Source organism: Motacilla alba, chromosome 2 (genome assembly GCF_015832195.1).
Source record: "Motacilla alba alba isolate MOTALB_02 chromosome 2, Motacilla_alba_V1.0_pri, whole genome shotgun sequence".
Taxonomy (NCBI): Eukaryota; Metazoa; Chordata; class Aves; order Passeriformes; family Motacillidae; genus Motacilla; species Motacilla alba.
Genome location: NC_052017.1, coordinates 110,295,154 through 110,313,890, shown reverse-complemented (window position 1 = coordinate 110,313,890; position 18,737 = coordinate 110,295,154). Strand labels below are relative to the sequence as shown.

General features: G+C 40.2%; 1 pseudogene; it reads right to left on the bottom strand.

The window, feature by feature from the left end:
- Positions 1 to 18,737, bottom strand: part of LOC119696960 — an 87,322-nt pseudogene that overhangs the window by 38,258 nt on the left and 30,327 nt on the right.

Sequence of the window (18,737 nt, the reverse complement as noted above, 5' to 3'; positions counted from 1 at the left end):
AGGAATCTTTTCATGTAGTAGCTGCTAGTGCAGGCCCAAACCAAAAGCACCCTCCCAAAAGTCTGGTGATTTTCAAAATCTAAGGTATCATCTAAAAAAAAAGATCACTAATTACCCAAATTTTATTACAGGCCAAACCGAGACCTTGGATCCCAAACAACCCTCAAACTTGGGTTGGCTCAAATTCTGGATCCAATGTCTGTGGTGTGGGCTAAGGCAAAACCAGAAGGGGGAAAGAAAAAAAATCAGCCTTGCTCCATAGATCTTTAATACAGGGCCACCTCTGATACACTTTAGAAAAATATAATGAGACCACTATAATATATATTCCAGCCAAAATTCTTGGCTCCCCAAACCAGCTTTATATGGTATGCAATACAGAAACACCCAGGAGACACTATAAGAACTTTGACAAGGCTAATATTAAGCTAGAACAAAACAGAACTACTGGCACCAACTCCACTCAGTTCTTAAGTAAGCTTGTCCCATTAAAAAGTAGCCTCTAAGATATTTTCTCTCTGAAGTGTATAGTAGCTTATAAAAAGCAGGAAGGGTTGCCAAGTCATAGATGTGTTCAAGTACTCTTTACCCTCATTAAGGAACATTCCCTGGCAGCCAGCAGCTTTGAGTGTTCCAGTGAACCAGATTTTATAAGGGGGGGTGTTTACAGTGGTGTGCAATGTAGCTGGAAATCACAGTGCACTGTAGCAGCCCTGCACTAGATACAGCTGTGTTTGGAGCCTTATCACCCAGAGCACAGAAGAAAACAGGCAGGGTGATCAATGAGGTTCCAAAAATATAATGAGTATTAAGAAAACAAATCTTAAGCCTCCCTGCTCCATAGGAAGCAGACCATTCAGAGATGACAGTGCCTAAATACATATTAGGCAGTGAAATACCACTGAAGATCCAGGTCTCACTTCCACCAGTTTTGTACATAACAGTATTTACAGAGATGTCTTCACAGTTAGTGTGTAGATAATGTAGCTTTTCAATGTACCCACTGACTTCTGCAGCAGTTAGGAGTCACATTCCTTTGTGGAGCTGGACCTGAATGCTGCCCCCCACCTTGCTCATCTAAGGGCTGTTTTTGCTTCTCCATTCAGTGTGTAACATATTTTCTGCCTAGGGATATTATCCAGACCTGTAAGAGGAATCAATAAGATAGCAAACACAGGAGGTCTTATCCTCCTTAACACTGATGAAGAACTAAGTAAGAGAAGATCCACACTTTGACAGTACCAGTGCTGAGGATCTAAAATGTCGTGTTCTCTTGAGTCTGTCACTTTTCCTCTCTGCTACCAGCCAGGTGCAGTTTACCAAAGGTTTGTCAGTTCCCATTGAAGAAGGATCCAAATTTATGTGGCATTTAAGCAAGCTGTTAGTTATCTGAATCTTTCACTCTGCATACACAAATATAATTTATCACCTGTTTATAAATACATGCTAGCTACCAGTTCCTACATAGCTGACCCCTGTCCCTGTTTTGATTTGGGGAATCCAGCAATGCACAGTCTACACATCTTGTGATCTTTCAGAATAATACTGAACAAAGAAGATGCAGAACCTGGCACAAATGTAACTGTGTCACCCACACTTTCCCAGAGTAGCAAACCCTCAACCAAGCTGACACAAACAGAGGAAGAGGACAGTCTCTGCAAAATTACATCTGGGTGTAGGCATTTGAAGATTAAAATACTACTAAAGTGTAGCAAATAAGTGGAACTTAAAAACAGCAGAGCCTTACATAAACTGTGTGGTCACTGAGATAAAAGACTAAAGAAGCAAATAGGCAGGCTCCCGCAGCATTGTGTTAGCTGCAGGATCAGTCAGAGAGAAAAAAGAAAGAGAAACCTTGGTCCACAGGGAAAACACATGGAAAGAAAACTTCATTGACAGACAGCTTTCTGTAGAATTTCTGCTCCAGAACTTCTGCTGAAGTTTCAAGGATGCTCAGAAGCAATGAGGAAAGAGAGAGAAGGTAACATGTAAAGAGACTAATTTTTTTTACTGTCTTATCTTAATATGTGGATTTCCCATGCTAGGTGAAGTAACAAGATCTAAGGCTTGGAATTCTTACAAAGACTTAATGGTAGGCCTCATGATTTGTTTCAATTATTATATTTTTTACTTTAAGAGGCAGACCAGAAAACCCTTGAGTCACTATTCAGGGTTTGGGATGCCCAAGCTATAAGACAGCTGGGGATCAGTCCAAATCCCAGAGGTCTAAGGTGGCTGGATGGTGAAGCATCTTTTGTTTGAGAGGATAACAAGGTAACAGAGCATCCAAGAAGTATACTGGAGAGACCAGAGACATAGAATTATATACTTATAGAATGATTTGGCCTAGAAGAACCCTTAAAGATCATATAGTTCCAACCCCATGCCATGGGCAGGAACACCTTCCACTAGACCAGTTTGCTCCATCCAACCTGGGCTTGGACACTGCCAGGGATGAGGCATTCTCATCATAATAAATGACATCCTTATGTCCAATCTAAACTTATTCTTTTTTAGTTTAAAACTGTTGACCCTTCTCATATCACTACAGGCCCTGTTAAAAAGTCTTTCTCCATTTTTCCTATAAGCCCCTTTAAGCGTTAAAAAGCTGCAACAAGGTGTCCCCAGAGTTTTCTTTCTTCCAGGCTGAACAACCACAACTCTTTCAGCTTTTCTTCACAAGAGAGAGGCATACCAGCCATCTGATCATTTTTGTGGACCTTCTCTGGACCTGCTCCAAGAGATCCATGTCCTGAGGGTTCCAGAGCTGGATGCAATGTGCCAGGTGAGGTCTCACAAGAGCAGAGTAAACCTGCTGGTCACATTTCTTTTTACACAGTCCAGGATACAACTGGCTTTCTGGGCTGCAATTACACATTGCCAGCTCGTATCTGATTTTTGTCAACCAGTATCCTCAAGCCTGCAGGGCTGCTCTCAATCCATTCATTACCTTGTCTGTAGTGGTGCCAGAGATTGCCCCAGCACAAGTGCAGGACTTTATTGAACTTCATGAGGTCCACAGCGGCCCACTCCTCAGGCCTACCAAGGCCCCTATGGGTGACATCTTTTCCCTCAAGCAGATGAACAGCACTACCCAGCTTTCTGTCATCCACAAACTTGCTGAGGTTACAATCCCACTGTCTATGATAGTTGCTGGGGTCTGCCTTTTTATTCTTCTTAAAAATGGGTATGAGGGAAGTTTCCCTTTTCCCAGTCACTGAAGACTTCACCTGGCTGTCATGACTTTTTAAATATGATGGAGAGCAGCTTAGCGACTACATCTGCTATTTGAGGTATATATCAGCCTACTCAGACTATGTCTAAGAGGATTTAGGCTAAAACTTGGCAGTCTGTAAAGCGTCTAGCTATAAAATCCTTACCAAGTTGTGATGCTATGTATTTTGTTTTAGAGTATTGGTATAGTCTGTGATCAGGTTGTCCAGAAACTTTCTTTAATGTGCTTGGAAAGAAAAAAAAAGAAGGAGTGGGAGTAAAATGAAATTTTATTTATATATATAAATGTATATATATATATATATATGTGTCCTTCAAGTGAATAGGACCTCATTCTGAACAGGAAAGCAGTTATAATTCTTTCCATGGGCTTGTCATCTAATTGGAATACCATGGGAAACTTTATGGCTTCTTCCCCTCTGTTTTATCTGCCGTGGTACATATAGAAGTCATCCATAATGTCACAGATTGTTTTTATTTCCTCCTACTGCATTGCTGGCAATTTTTCCTCTCATGATAAACACAGTTAGATTATACCCAGCATTCAATGTGCTTGTTAAAACCTTTCAGACGTGGCCACATTTGGAAGAAAATGTGGACAGATTGAATCGCCAACATTTCATTTTCCTAGAGGGTCATTTGAAGCTAAAAGATTGTCCAGTAGACCTCAGTATTGGGAGAAAAGTGAAGTGTCCTGCAAATAGCTCTGGCTGTGGATATATACCTAATTAATTCCTAGAGAACATCTCAAAGAGTCAGCATTTCTGCTAATTATTTTATAAAAGACAGTAGTACAGAGTTGTCACTAGCTAGGATAAATACAGACCCAGCACCTACACTTAGGAGAGGAAACAGTACTTATTACCTGGCATCAGTGCCATGAAAAAATGACAATTTGGATACTGGTTCATACACTGAAAGATACAAAGGACTTCATGGATTTATGTAGATTAAAAAATAAAAGATGCAACTTTTTTTTCCAAGCTATTCATTTAGTCTTTAGTTAATGCAAGCACTTCCAAAAACCAATTCTTACCTCCCTTTAATTGCTGTCCTTGGATGGCAGGAATCACCGCCTGAAAGTGTAGATCTTATGGTACCCAACATACAGGAAGCCCAGATCAGTCATCCAGAAGTCAAACTACACTGCACCATACTCTGTTGTTGTTCCTCTGTTCTACAGCTTTTGCTCACAAGAAACAGTGACAATGGTCTGTGAAAACATCCGCTGGATTCTCAGTTGGACCATTAATAAACAGCATCCAGCTGGGCACTGTGGAGCACTTACTGCTCTCAGGACTCATGGGGCAGTGGTAATTCAAAACCTACCATAAGCCTGAAGAGAAAAGGAATCTTTCATTCTCTTTGTACAGCATATCACACCATGGGGACCTTGTTCAGGATCAGGGTCTCCATTTTCCCCTTTTTCTCTCTAAGCTCCAGGTCTCAGAGAAGCCACACAGCCTCTGCGAAAAACATGACACAGAAAAATTAGAGATCAGCAACATGAGAGACCTCACCATTTTCTCTGTAATGAACAAAAGGTTCCACATCCAAGTAGGGAATGTATTTCAGCATCGTGAGGGAACCCTACAGGGATATCTTGAACAAGTCACCAACCATCCTGGCCAGCATGACAGCCAGCACTACCAGTGGGGAGGACTGGATCATTTGTGAACTCTACCTAAGGAAAAAATGGAACAGAGGGCTTTGCATTTTTTTCATATACCTGGAGATTAAGGCAGTTACACAGGACTACCTACTTCTTTCACAAGGGAATGGAAAGCAGCTCAGTCCACTGAAAGGGGAAGGGTGCTCCCCCTCCTTTCCCAGGTATAGGTTATCAATCCAAGACTTCCACCAGAGAATCTTGGCTGATGCTGTGACAGCTCCCCCTCCCATCGCTGTCAGCTTGAAGCATAACTTACATTAAAATTCATATCTGATTCCCATATTTCAGGTGGCTTGTGATAATTCAGATGTAGAAGAGTATAGTAAGTAGAGATGAAGTAGCCAGATTGCTTAAAATAGCTTGGCATTGTGACAAATATTTTAAAAAGCAAACAAATCCAAATATTTTTTCCTTCTTACTGAGCTCAGGAGACATAAAGTTGTTTTCCCTTACTCCTTCTTCCTGACAGAACAAGCTCCTGGTACAAACGTTGTCTTGAAGGATGCCAGGAAAAGGATGAAGCAGCTTCCAATAGAAGTCCAGCTCAAGAGATCAAGCAGCAGGAACATCAATTACCATGCAGAACAATGTTGGACTGTACAAGGCATGGTGCAGGCATCCCTGTCCCCACAGTCACAAACCTATGAATTGGCATGAAGTTCTGCTTGTAGAAAATCATGTGCACAAATTATGGTATCTCACCCAAAACACCTTTTCTAAGTGTACTTGCCCTTTCTCCCTGCGTAGTGACTATATGTTTAGAAGAGTGGGGAGGTATATAGTGTGTTGTTATACTTTATTACCCTCAAGCTGATTGGTTTTGCCTCCATGGTTGCATGCAACCACTATAACTAAGCACAAAGGTAGACCAAGTTCACCTGGCCTGCTACTGCAAATATCTAACAACTGTGGGGAAAGCAACTTAAAGCACACCAGTACAACTGCCTTTGAATAAAGGATTCAGAGTGAATCCTCCTACACAAAATAGAGAGTAATGTGAATGTAATTAATGTTTTTTAGACCCACAATGAAGTGGGTCTCACAGTCAAAATTAAGTCAAATATTTTTCATGGTGAAAACCACTGCACAGAAATATTGTCCTTACGATACCTTACTAAGGCTTTTTAGTAAAAATTGCCATCTCCTTTCACATCCCACTATTTCCCCTTTCATTGCATCCCGTTAAACAGGTATATTCATTAGCAATTACCCTGGGACTAAATAGGCAACTTTTCCTTATAAGACTAAGAAGCTTTTGCCCAGGAACTTTTCTACAACTCAGACAAAGTGAATTACAGCACATGGCCATTTAATAGACCTCATCAGTTAGAGATTGTTAAGCACTTCAAATATCTACATTCAAAGAATGCCAATAAACACATTTCTGCATGATAAGCTGTAGGAAATTTATCCAGACTTAAATTTTCACCCTCCTGTCTCTGTTCTGGGTTTGAAAAGATAACATTCAGGATGATTTACAGCATATCCCAACAAAGGACTCATATGGCATGGTCAGCCATGTACAACAGAGTCATGCAACTGTCCTTTCTGCTTGGACATAGGCAGATATTTCCAATAACACCACAGCATTCTTTGAATTTCTCTTTAAACCTAGCATTCAACTGTTTTATTTAAAAACAGGAACATGACAGTTGAAAGGAAAACAGCAACTGTGGGATCTTAAGAATTGCTTCATCGTCTCTGCTGCAACTCATTCACACAAATGGAGTATCCTTATTGTGGATTCTTTATAAGGTTTTTTTAAAGTATTGTGCTACAGGAAACTCTTCTGGAATAAAACCAACAGTAAAAATTACTATAAAAAGCTATAAAAGCACTCTGAAACTCTAAATATAAAAACTCTTGAAACTTAAACTCTAAAAAATACTTTCAAGTGATTGTTTTAACCTATGCAGGATATCTTCAGAACAGCAAGAACCAGAGCCTGACTCACCAGCAACCTCTTCTTGTTTTTCATCCCACTTTATCCCTTCCTCCTACTCTTCTATCCTCTAGGAGGAACAGTCAAGCTGACCTGGCCCAGACCCTCCTCCTTTACTGTCGGAAACATTCATCAGCATTTTACATCTGCAACTGAGAAACCCTGAGGCTTGTGCTGATTTTCTCCAGCCCTGCAGCCTTCTCCAGTGCTGGGATCTGGAGGGAGGATGGCTCCTCTCTACAACAGCCCTCTGAATGCTAAGAGCAAGTGCCTCTGCACTCAGCACTGGACTTCACTTCTTCCAAGGGTTAACGCCTGTCGAGCAGAAATGCTGTTTATCTTTGGCATGCTAGGATGGCTGAGGTCATTTTTAAAAGACATGTTAAAAGCATTTTGAGCAATATCTTTTGTATGTAAGTAAATTTAAACTTTGGCCACAATAGTGCCAGTGGAGTTGTTCAGAACTCTCACTATAGATGGAAGGTGGAGACGCAATTTCTGTGACACAAAATTTTCTTGGATATAGGGAATACTGGAGCAAAAACATAAAGAAAACGTGCAGATGACTTAGAAATCAATGATATGTTTTAAGCATAAGCATAAAAAACAGATAAAATAATTTATAAAATTTCAAGAAATCTTTGCACGAAAATTTAACCCATTATGTGATCTTAAAATAAAGTGAAGTTATACAGCAATTACAGATCAAGTTATTTATGATCCCCAGGCTAAAGCAAAGTCTTATCTAAAATTGACTTGATTTCATATCCACATACTTAGAGACCTAGAGAAAAACATTAATTGAGAGTTCAGATAAATTCTGGAAAAGGGAATTACAACAAAGAAAGATTCACACATGAAAGATGTAGTCATTCATATAATAAAAGTATGCTGTCTTGGTGCTGATGAAGAAGGAAGAAATCAAAACCTGCAGCTAAAACTGCCTACTAATGACAAAGATGATGGCAATTCACCAGCAAAGTTCTCCTTAGGGTATCTTAACAAAAATCACGGACGCAGAAGTTAACCCAAGCACTGTGATAGATTCAAGTCATCTCGTATAAGCACATGGACAGGCACCAATCTTCATGCACACAATATATCTGTGCTCTTCATGAGGCTTTATTGGTATTCCCTGTTTAGAGAAGGGCCATCTGCTCCCTGCTGAGAGAGACAAAGTGCAGAGCCTCCGATTCGGCTGCACGAGGAAGTTCATGCTCAGTGAGTTTGGGTGTGAATTTACTGCATATTAGCTACTCGGCACTAACTGCCCATTTGAGTACCCTTGGTGCTTGGGAAGAGAAAAACAGCGTATTTCACCTTCAAAAAGGAGCCTGCCTAACTCACACAAAAGCACTCTTTATGCTAACCTGCACAAAAGCTCTCCTAGTAGGTACTAGAATCGTCCACCCAAGGGAATTAGTGGCAAGTAACTAGCAGGCAGTAAATCCATACTGGAGCTCCCTGCATGCTAATTCTCCCAGCAGACAGACCCTTGTGAGCCCAGAGCAGCAGCCAAGCAAGCCCAGCCACAGCCCAGTGCCATCAGGAGCCCATGTGGTCCAGGGCTGGAAGCTTATAAACCCTCTCCTTTAAAAATGCCTATGTGTACAAACCAGCTCCTAAAGAGTCTCCGAAAGGAACAAGTTATACAGATTATTACAGAGGGAGAGAGAAAGGTGACAAAAGCGGAGAAAGGAGGGAGGGAAGTTGGGGACAGTCACAAAACGCGTACAACTCTTCAGCCATAAAGCAGAATTTATCAATAGTCATTCCAAGACTGCATTCTAGGGGCTGCTCTTTAGGACGCAATTTACTCTCTGTGCATATTGCCAGATTTTTATTTTTTTTTTTTTGGTTCCTTTTGATCCTGTGGGTGAGACAGGCTGTGCCAAAAATGTCTTTGCCTAGGGCACCCGTCTGTGCAAAGCCAGCAGCTCTAATAGGCACTGGAAGCACTCGATGCTGACACTTCATACATCAGCAGCCTAGTAAATTGTACTTTTTTTTTTTCAATGATCTCTCTATATACAAAATCCTGAAAAATGTCATTTACACACAAAGAAACCACAATTAATTTATCAGCACAGTTATTCAAACCTCTTTAGACATCATCTTTGTCACCAGAGGAACTTTTCAACAGCCCCCAATAGTCTTTAGTTTCTCAGGCCTCCACATCATTATAATCTATTAGGCACCTTCATGTTAGCTCTGTTTTATTATGTAACACATAATTATGCATTTCATTAACAGCATCACCAGGCACAGTACATCAAAGAGAGAAAAGCAGCTGCCCAGGAAATTCAAAAAGATGCAGTTTACTTAAAGCTCACTGTTAAAAACCTCCCCCAGTTTCAGTTAAATTGTGACTAACATGTTTCAAAGATTTTACTGTGGCTCAGAGAGCAGAGTCCAAACAACCTCATTAGACGCAAGGCTGCTGACACAGTGAATATTCCCTGAACCCTTGATATTTCCAATAATATAAAAGGAAAAAATCATCAGCTAGCTACACTGTGTAAATCCATTTTCTTCTACTGAAAACCCACTTAGCCAGAGATCTCTCTTGCTACTTGCAGCTTACAAGGACAAATGCAGAAGTGAGGGCCCATCAAAAAGAGAAAAAAATATATATTTATTTTGTATTTTAATTAATTTTTCAAGATTTGTTCAAGTAGAAGAGGTTTCTGGCCAACTGAACAAAGAAAAGGCAAAATCTTATTCCTTCAGATAATATAAAAATCACCATCCTTGGAAGAAGCAAGGAACCCAGAAGAAATAATTTTGTCATTTTTCACAAGGTTACACTAAACCAAAAGGCTTGGAATTAAAAAAACATTTAGGAAAAAAAAAAAAAAAAACAACAAGTAGCTGCAGGACAAAGGTACAAGACAGTACATATGGGAGCAAGTTTAAAAAGGGGGTGGATGGGAAGGGACTTGAAGTCTCGGTAGTACCAGCCAAACCAAATAGTTTTGGAGTTGAGGCTGCAGCTGGCACAATACACTACCTCTGGGTACAGTTTCCAAGCCTTCTCCCAGATTTTGTGGAAGAGTACGCACTCCCCCTGGAAAGCACCTTTCAGTTCTTGCGTGTACAACCAGAACTTCCCTCCTTGGAAATTTTTGCTCCTATTTAGAAAAGGCACCAAGAAAAAATTGTTCACGATCAAGAGAACATTTCCAAAGAGTGGAGGGCTTGGAGCCAGCAGAAAACTTTTGATCATTCTTCTCTTGGAGCAAATACGAACAAGGCTGCAAGCTAATCATTTGATGTAAAGAATGGAAGGAGACTACAATTCCCTAGTCACAGAAGTAAAAGAGCTGCACATGAAGCTTTCTTGAGAATAGGAGTTTATGGAAGTAACATCAAACAGGATTAAGTTACTTCTATTGTCACAACCATTTCATAGACAATGTAGATCTGCATTTCGATTTCTTTAATCTTGGTCTTATCATCTGCTGGCCCTCAGCAACCTGTGTGTTGGAACACTTGAGTCACTTTAATTGCCACTTAATAATATCCTGACAAACCATGAATTAAAATGCTGTTATCATGATCCACTATTTCCATCTGGGATTGTGCCAAAAGAGGCACCTTCTTCACATATCGATACAACTGAATACTCCCTTCCTGAACTTGCATTAATCTCTCTCTTGAAAACAAAGTGAAAAATATTCCTTTCCTGTGCACTTCACCTTTAAAGAAATCCTTTCTAGTCTTAGGACTACATTCATTAACTCAATTTGCTTTACTGTCTCCTTATCACTCACCACCATCACCACTAAAAATTTTTGGAAAAATGGGATGCTGCATTACAGTACACATAAATCTCCTGAAAAGTCACGATTGTCATGCTAGCCCTGAAAAGTTATGCACTAAATTTCCCTCACCCTGCTGAAAATTATTATTTCTTGCAGCCTGAGGCACACGAAGCTGTGCATCACACTCTACAAAGGGCGGCACACCCAGCGTAGGTTCACTGTGAGGACGTCCTGCCAAACCCTAGTGCCAGGAGGATTGCACAATTAGTGGGATTCTTCCTCTTCCAGAACTCAACACCATTAACTATTCCAAGCCATTACAAGGAGTAGGCAGCCTCTAGTACCCTAGAGCTTAACTGCTGCCAACACAGAGCATGAAAAAATATCTCAGTGCAAGGCACATACTTTTTAAGCAAAGTAGTTCTAATTAATCACACTGGCGCACTACTTCTTAATATAACTTAATTTGTAGTGTTAAGTAAGCTCTCATGCCAGTTTTCTCTGATGTGAATTTAAATATTTTTGTGAGTTTTTCTGAAGCCAACCAGCATTTTGCTGATGATTTCGTTGGTAGGAGAGAGAATTTTTTTTCTAAGACCTAGAAGTGGAACATTGACTGCAAAAGAGAGCATAGAATTACTCAGCACAGCTAAACAATCCCTGGAAACATATCAAAATCCTTTGAGTCTCAGTCCTTGGGAACTTGATGGAAAATGCTATGCAAATGTTTGATTTCTTGTTTCAGTCCCTCAAGGCCTATAAATACACCTGTTTTGACAGGTTGCTGCAATGAATGCAAGTGATACCAGAAACAGTATTGGTGATAGCAGTGACTCTTGCCAAGATGCCCTGGAAAGACATCTATCAGTGATTTTTTCTGTAAGCTGGCTCTTCACCTTATGTACACAGCAGACATGAAACCCTGAAAGGAGGTTTCAAAGCTGTCTAAATCTGTGTCAGAAAGGTAACACTGGTGTGTGTTGTGTCAAGTGAACTTTCTATTAATAAAAAAGAGCAGCATTGTGTATGTGTGTTGCTGAATATGCCCAAACTTTCAGCAGGCTCACATATTAAATCTATACAAAACAAGCTCTGTACTGTATAATAACCCAGCTAAGCAACCTGGTACTTTTTTAACTCACAGTATTGCAGAATGCATTTATGCATTAATTGTGATTCATGAGCATTTTTTAAAATAAAGTAGACAACTGCAGTGAATCTCTGTCGTATTTAAGTGAAGCTAAAACCAACATCTGCAGAATGCCAGAATTCTAAATGTTCCTGGCTCCTGAGGTCTAGAAAAGGCTGGAGAAGAAAGAGACACTTGACTACAGACAACTGCAGACTACACAAGGTTTTTACCGAAGCTTTTTGATAAACTCTGTACACCCCAGGCTGAGAAACTCATTTCAACTTTAACTTCAGTGGGAGATTAGACCTGAAATAACAGAAAACTTACAAAATCTTGCTGTTGTCTAAAATGAGCCTAGATATTCATTCACTGCCAGTTTCTTAAAGAACTGCATTACAAAATCTGAGGTCCTGAAACCATTCCCCATCCCCTTCTCTATGAGAACAGTTTCACTTACTTCATTTTCCAGAAAAGCTACTGCCAAAAAACACACAGTGCTCTTCCCCTAGTTGGAGTAAATTCAACAGAAAATAGTAGGACCTAGTGTATTGAACACTAGGTGTTTGCTGATTATGCATGGTTACACCAATTATTTTGGGATTACTTTGAATAAGGCTAGAGTCTGTACCACACTATTCTGCATCTCTTCTTCTTTGTAAAAAGGTTGCAATCTGAAAAAGTGTAAAACATACCATTTGAACACACTGGGCTCCTCACAACAGGCAGTGGAAGGAGAGCAAATACTTACCCTGGTAGGAATACCTGCAGACTTGAAGATTTTGAAAAATTGTTTTACTAGGGTTTAATCTCTTCATTAGAAAAAATATCAGGCAGCTCAGTAACAGAAAGCTAGGCCCTGTCAAAACAACTTCTGTGAACCATCTCAGGTGTAATCAAAAAATGGTAAGTGATCCCTAAACTGTTTAAGTGTGACGGGCTGATGCATTAAACAGCCTAGCACTGGGAAGACCCTGCCAAATTATTTTCCAAATAATTATGCACTTCCTCTGCCTTCTTTAAGGAAACATGATGTGAAAAAATCTTGAATAGTACTCATTTGTCCCAGCTTCTGCAAAAGATTTTCCTTTCCCCACCAAAATCAGATGGAAAAGCAGCATTGTGGCATTCTTTCATGAGGAGTTAAAATGAAGACTGTGGCCATGGAGAGAATCCAAAGCTAAATTCACTATTGAGTAATCCTGCTGGAGTAACAGCATTTAAGGCATCTATTTTTGAACTATTTTTAAGCAACTAAGGAGGAGACAATTTGAACTTGCCTGTTGGGTGGGCACACATGCCTTCCTGCCCTTTCGGTAAGGACTCTGTAGCACATGCCTTGTTAGCCAGCAGTGCAAAAAAATGCTCCCTGATCCAGAGCATGCACGTGTGTACTCATTCTAAAACAAGGGTCAGAATCTTCTCTCATCTGCCCCTATGAAGCACAACTTGACCTGTCATGAGCCTCTATTGCATTCTCACACAGCAATGCCTCTCCTGACAGAGTGTGCTCCCTATCATTTTCTCTCCGTGTCTGCTCCAGGAACACAATGTCCCTTTCATGCCCTTCCATCTTGACCAAGTCACAGGAAGGCACAATCAGAAATCTCCCAAGGCCTGTGCTGCCAAAGTGTGCTGTGAGGATGCAGTCATTTGTTACAGCCAGTTCTCCCTTGTCTTCGTCTCTTGCCTCCCGAGTATTGCATACACTCTGCTAAACAAGTGGGAGAAAGGGAAAAGTATGACTCAAGCCTTCCAAATAAATTATCTTTTCTTTAAACAAGGGTCAGACTGAGGAACAGGGTGAAATGGGAGCAGTATAACTAGAGTGACCTGATGTCAACCATTTGCTACATGATCTGAAGCACCAGACAACACAACTCCAATTATCTCCACAGTCTGTACAACTTTGTCCTTTCTGAAATCAGGCACTGCTGTGCACATGTTGCATCAGGGACTGCAGAAATCACCTGCTGCTGCACAACTCACCAATGCATAACAACCTGGTTGGCCACTGCCAGTTTGGGGTGTTGGTGGGGTTTTGTTTCAGAGATATAAGAAAAGAGCTCAGGTTTGGCTCTGCAAGCTTTGCTCTGCCACATCCATCGGGCACTCAAGAGTTTTTCCATTATCACTCTTTGGTATTTCACAATGAGAGAAGAACTGTCATTAGGACAGGTCCCTCTGGATACCATTTATGCTCCTCTTTTCCTCTATGCTTCTACTTTTCCACGTGCCTTCACAGCTTCCCCTTGATGGCCATCTCCATTCAGTCTTGTTCATGACAGCAGTACACCTTTCACCCACGTTCACTGCCATCACCATGTGTGTCCTGAAGAGTCTTATTCCTCTTCCAAAAACACAGAGGACACATAGAAACTGCAGCAACAAAACATGTTGCTCTGCCCAAGTGAGGACCACGGTCCTTCCTTAGGGATTTACCTCTCTCAGGACCTACAGTAAGAGCCTCCATCCCATTGACACATCGTGTCCAGCCCAGCAACTGCTGTGCTCTCTAACCACTTGCTCCTGTTTCAGCAGGGCCCAATAATCAAATGGGAATCTCTGGCCCCAAGCCCCCATTCATCAGAGCACCCATTTACATGGGGAGTTTCGTTCAAAATTATTATGAACCCCTCAGGCCTGGAAAAAAAAAATATATGTATATGTGTGTGTGTGTGTATATATATATATATATATATGTATATATATATGTGTGTGTGTGTGTGTATATATATATATGTATGTACATATATATATATGCTTATTATGGTAGTTTTTCTCCCAGAGAAAAAACACTCTTGGCAGCATTATGAAAGTTTTAAAGTTAAAAATATAACAACATTTAATGGTTTCATATGCTTTTCATGTCAGTGTAACTGGGAAATACCTTTAATATGGAAACAAATTAAATTTGGCAAAGAATTAGTACTTAAAACATCCCAATTGCATTTTGTAATTCAAAAGAACTGAAAACAGATAAGATACTGTGAATTAAAAATAATTTCTGCATGTTAAATTCTCGTGAACTTTCATTAAGGTTTGTGTTACATGTCCCAAGTGTACCATTGCATGTTATAATACACTACATCCCTTTATTTATAAAATACTTTTAAAGCTACTGATAGCTAGAGCCAGAAAAATGACTATATAAAAATGTTATCTTCTCAAATTACAACTTCATTTCCAATGTGTGTATTTAAAAGAGAGATGCAATCTCAATTTCAATATTTCAGATGCACAACTGAACTCTCAGTGCCAATTGAATCCATGTACAATTCAGTCATTTATGTTTATTTTACTGATAAAACCTGGTACCAAAGCTGACACAGCTATATTAGAGATAAAGCTGGACTCTCTTCTAGTTTGGGAATTACCTGCAGGCTAACCAACTGTCCCACAGGTGCAGTTCTTCTATTCAGATGATGAATGAAGAATTCAGAGGGGACTTGTTCTGACCTTCTTGGGCTGGGTTCACAAGGCTACCATCCAGAAAGAAAAAAAGAGTTCATTTCACTTTCCCTACAAGCATACATCTTTTATCAAATGTTCCAATGACCTGACAAATTGTTTATCATCCCTACAGAGCAGTATTTTTCAGGTTAGAACCCAAGAAGCTTTCATTTGGAATGCTATATAGTCATCTCTAGAGAATTTTAAAATTGGATTTGGCTAGGCCTCTCAAATTAAACTACATCTCCCACGATGCACCATGTATTGGGCCTCCTTCTTGAACATACCAAGAAAGTTTCTTTGGTGTTTCAAGGCAAATATTTCATTCCTTAAAGAAAAATGTTAATGTGGAACAACAAAGTTTATAGGAAGACAAGTAATTTTTTTAAATTTTTCCTTTAGTTGGAGTTTCCCAGATGTTCAGCTTTCTGATGAAATGTCCAAGGTTTTTGTAAAAAAAATCTGAAGTCCTCATTTTAGGTCAAAAATAGAGGAGAAGCAAACTTTTTGAAATCATTCTAAACTGAGTGGTGGGGAAAAAACAAGCTCTTGCAGACTTCAGTGTTTACCATCACTCCAACCAGAGTTATTTTACTATATTTGACCATAAGATCATATTAATCTTACTTCAAATCAGCCTGTTCTCCTGCTTCCTGGTATGCCAAAAGCATATTCAGCTCTCAGAGAATTTTTCTCCTCACACTTCAGCAAACTATAATCCTTATCTAGGAAAAGATCACACTTTGGATGGCACTATGCATTTGGAAGGGAAGTCCCCCCTCGTCAACTAGCCAGATGTAACACCATTGTTTTATGTGCTGAAAAAAAGATTGGTTTCTTTTACTACAAAAAGGACCAATTAAAACATTTAATTTGACATCTTGCAAAATATCCTGCTTCCTGTAATTCCTCATGCCATAAGACCTGCCCTGGAAACCTGTCATGGACCAAGACTGAATGGTCTCCATTTTCTGAATCTCACAGCATGGCTGTGCCACAGCTCCTTAGCCCCATCACTGCAGGGTCAGCTGCTGCTCCATTTGCAACAACATAAGGGCACTGGTACAGAAGCCCAGCTTTGTGCCAGCACTCACTTTGACCATTTAATAATTTACAAAAAAATAAAAATAACAAGCTTAAGACAAAGTACGTGGAAACAATATATTACAGAAAGGCACCTGCACTTTAGTTGACTCTAAAGTCAGCTGTTTGAAGGGTATTTTTATTGTTTCCTTCATGGAATCATAGAATGATTTGGGTTGGAAGGTATCTTTAAGATCATCCAGTTCCAAAACCCCTTGCCATGGGCAGGGACACCATCAACTAGACCAGGTTGCTCAAAGTCCCATCCAACATGACCTTGGCCTTTCTCTTACCATAGCAAGTTCTAAGGCAGCAAGTGCATGAACAAGTCTCACATAAGACATAGTTTGCACTGAAAATCTTTTGCACCTCCAAGTCCAGCCAGCTCTGCCAAGGCACCTCCTGGAGTAACCCCAGCTCCCTTTGCAGGCTGTCCTCATTGCCTACACAACACAGCAAGTACCAGCAGGCACTTATAAACCAGGGAGGGACAAACCATTTCATACTGTGATCTGCTTTCATCCCTGCTTTCCAGCTGCAGGAGCAGATGGGAAGAGGGAAAAACCGGAGGTCAGGGTGGCAGAAAGAGCCCTCACCCAGATGGAGGTAGGGGCTGCTCAAGGCTAACAGGCACTACTGTTTCACTGTAACGGGGAATCACAGAATATCCCAAGTTGGAAGGGACCCACAACAATTCTCAAAGGTACAGCTATACAGGCTTTTTCTGGCATCCCATTTGTCAAGAAGAAACCAGAGAACTTAATTAATTAAACTCAATTAATATTCACATTTAATCCAAGCCTGATACATATCACTATTTTCTTGCCCAATTAATGTACAATTTATCCATCTTTGTCTGTAGAATAGAGCTCTCATCCATTAGATCTGGACTCTCTCGAGAGAAATTTAGGTCAATGAGGATTCTTGGCTTCCTGATGGTCTCTTTAGCAGCCAGAGATTGTTTTCACTGTTTGGTCTTCAAACATCAGCTACGCACTATTACCTTACTGATCTCAAGAAGGAAAGACTCAGAATTTACATTTGAAAATGCTAGCATTTTCAAAAGCATCCCTTCTGCTTGCATCATCATCGCTGCAAAGGGTTTCAAATGCAGCATCTTGCATCCTACAATTACTGAGCAGCTCTCTGATGAAAAACCTGCACTGGTACCAGGCAGATTTGACATGCATTTTAGAAGTTTTGTGCTTATTTTTCTAACATCTTAAATCACCATTCTGATTTTGTTATAACTTCTCTCTAGTTACCTGGATTGGGTGGTTGTCTGTGCTGTATCCTCATGTCACACCCATAAAACAATGCCCCACTTAAATTTCTTGTGAAGGGAGGACTAAAGCTTCTTGAGAGTCTCTCTCAGAGGAACTGAGAAGGGTAACCCCAGACTTTCCAACAACCCATCCTGCCTATAATTTCAGGTAAGTACCTTTTGCCTAAATTATAGGTACTGAAGGAATACACAGAGAGGGGAGAGGTAAGGATTTAGTTGTTACTATGTGCTGTCAGAGCTATTTCATCACACCTAGTCCAGATGACCCGTAGCAATACTGTGGAACATGTCAGAAGTACACATTACAAGTGAGGTATTCAAATTACGAAAAAGAAAAGTCCATTTCCATTACTAATGGAATGTGTATAACAAAGAAGTATCAAATTTCCTATCTATAGGACAGTGGTCACTTACAGCAGTGTAGTTTATTATATACAGCATGTCTTAATGTAGGTGTCAAACAACAGAAAGCATGAACAAACCTCATTTCTGAGCCTTCATTATTGTCCTAAGAACCAGATGATTTTACATAAAACTTTTTATTTCTGCCATATTGCAGACTCAGACAGATATTAACAAGCAACTTGTCATAATGGTCTGAACCCCCATCAGATGGTCATGTTTCAATTTCCCAACATCATGCCCGTTAGCACAGCCTGTTCATTCACAGCAGGCACACCCACCATTCCCAGAGGAGACTCTGGGACAGAGCCTCTCTTGGGAGAGTTAAACCCCTGAGGAGATTTCCCTTTGATTTATGTAATGACATTGCACTTCCACTTCCAAATCCTAAGAAATAGTCTCTTTTTCTCCTTTAGTCTGCATCTGTCAAAAGCCTGATATTCCAGTGTTTCACACTCAGAGAAGGGTTTAGAGTCTTAACCTTTTCAGAATTAATTGGATTTCCCATATCCATCAGAAGAGATTTATTGGAGAAATAAATTTGGCCAATAAAGTGATATGCTCCTTTAATTCTGTTTGAACAGAACAGGCAAGAAAGGGGGAGAGTCAGGATTGTTTTCTATCATGTGTAATAGAAGGAAATTCAACTCACAGGACAAAGGATCCAAATTGGTGCAAATGGAACTTCTTTCAGCTTGCACACAGGCACATCAACAGCACTGGACACAGACATTAATACTAGGCTAGCCTAGAGCCACCTTTCCTCTTTAACA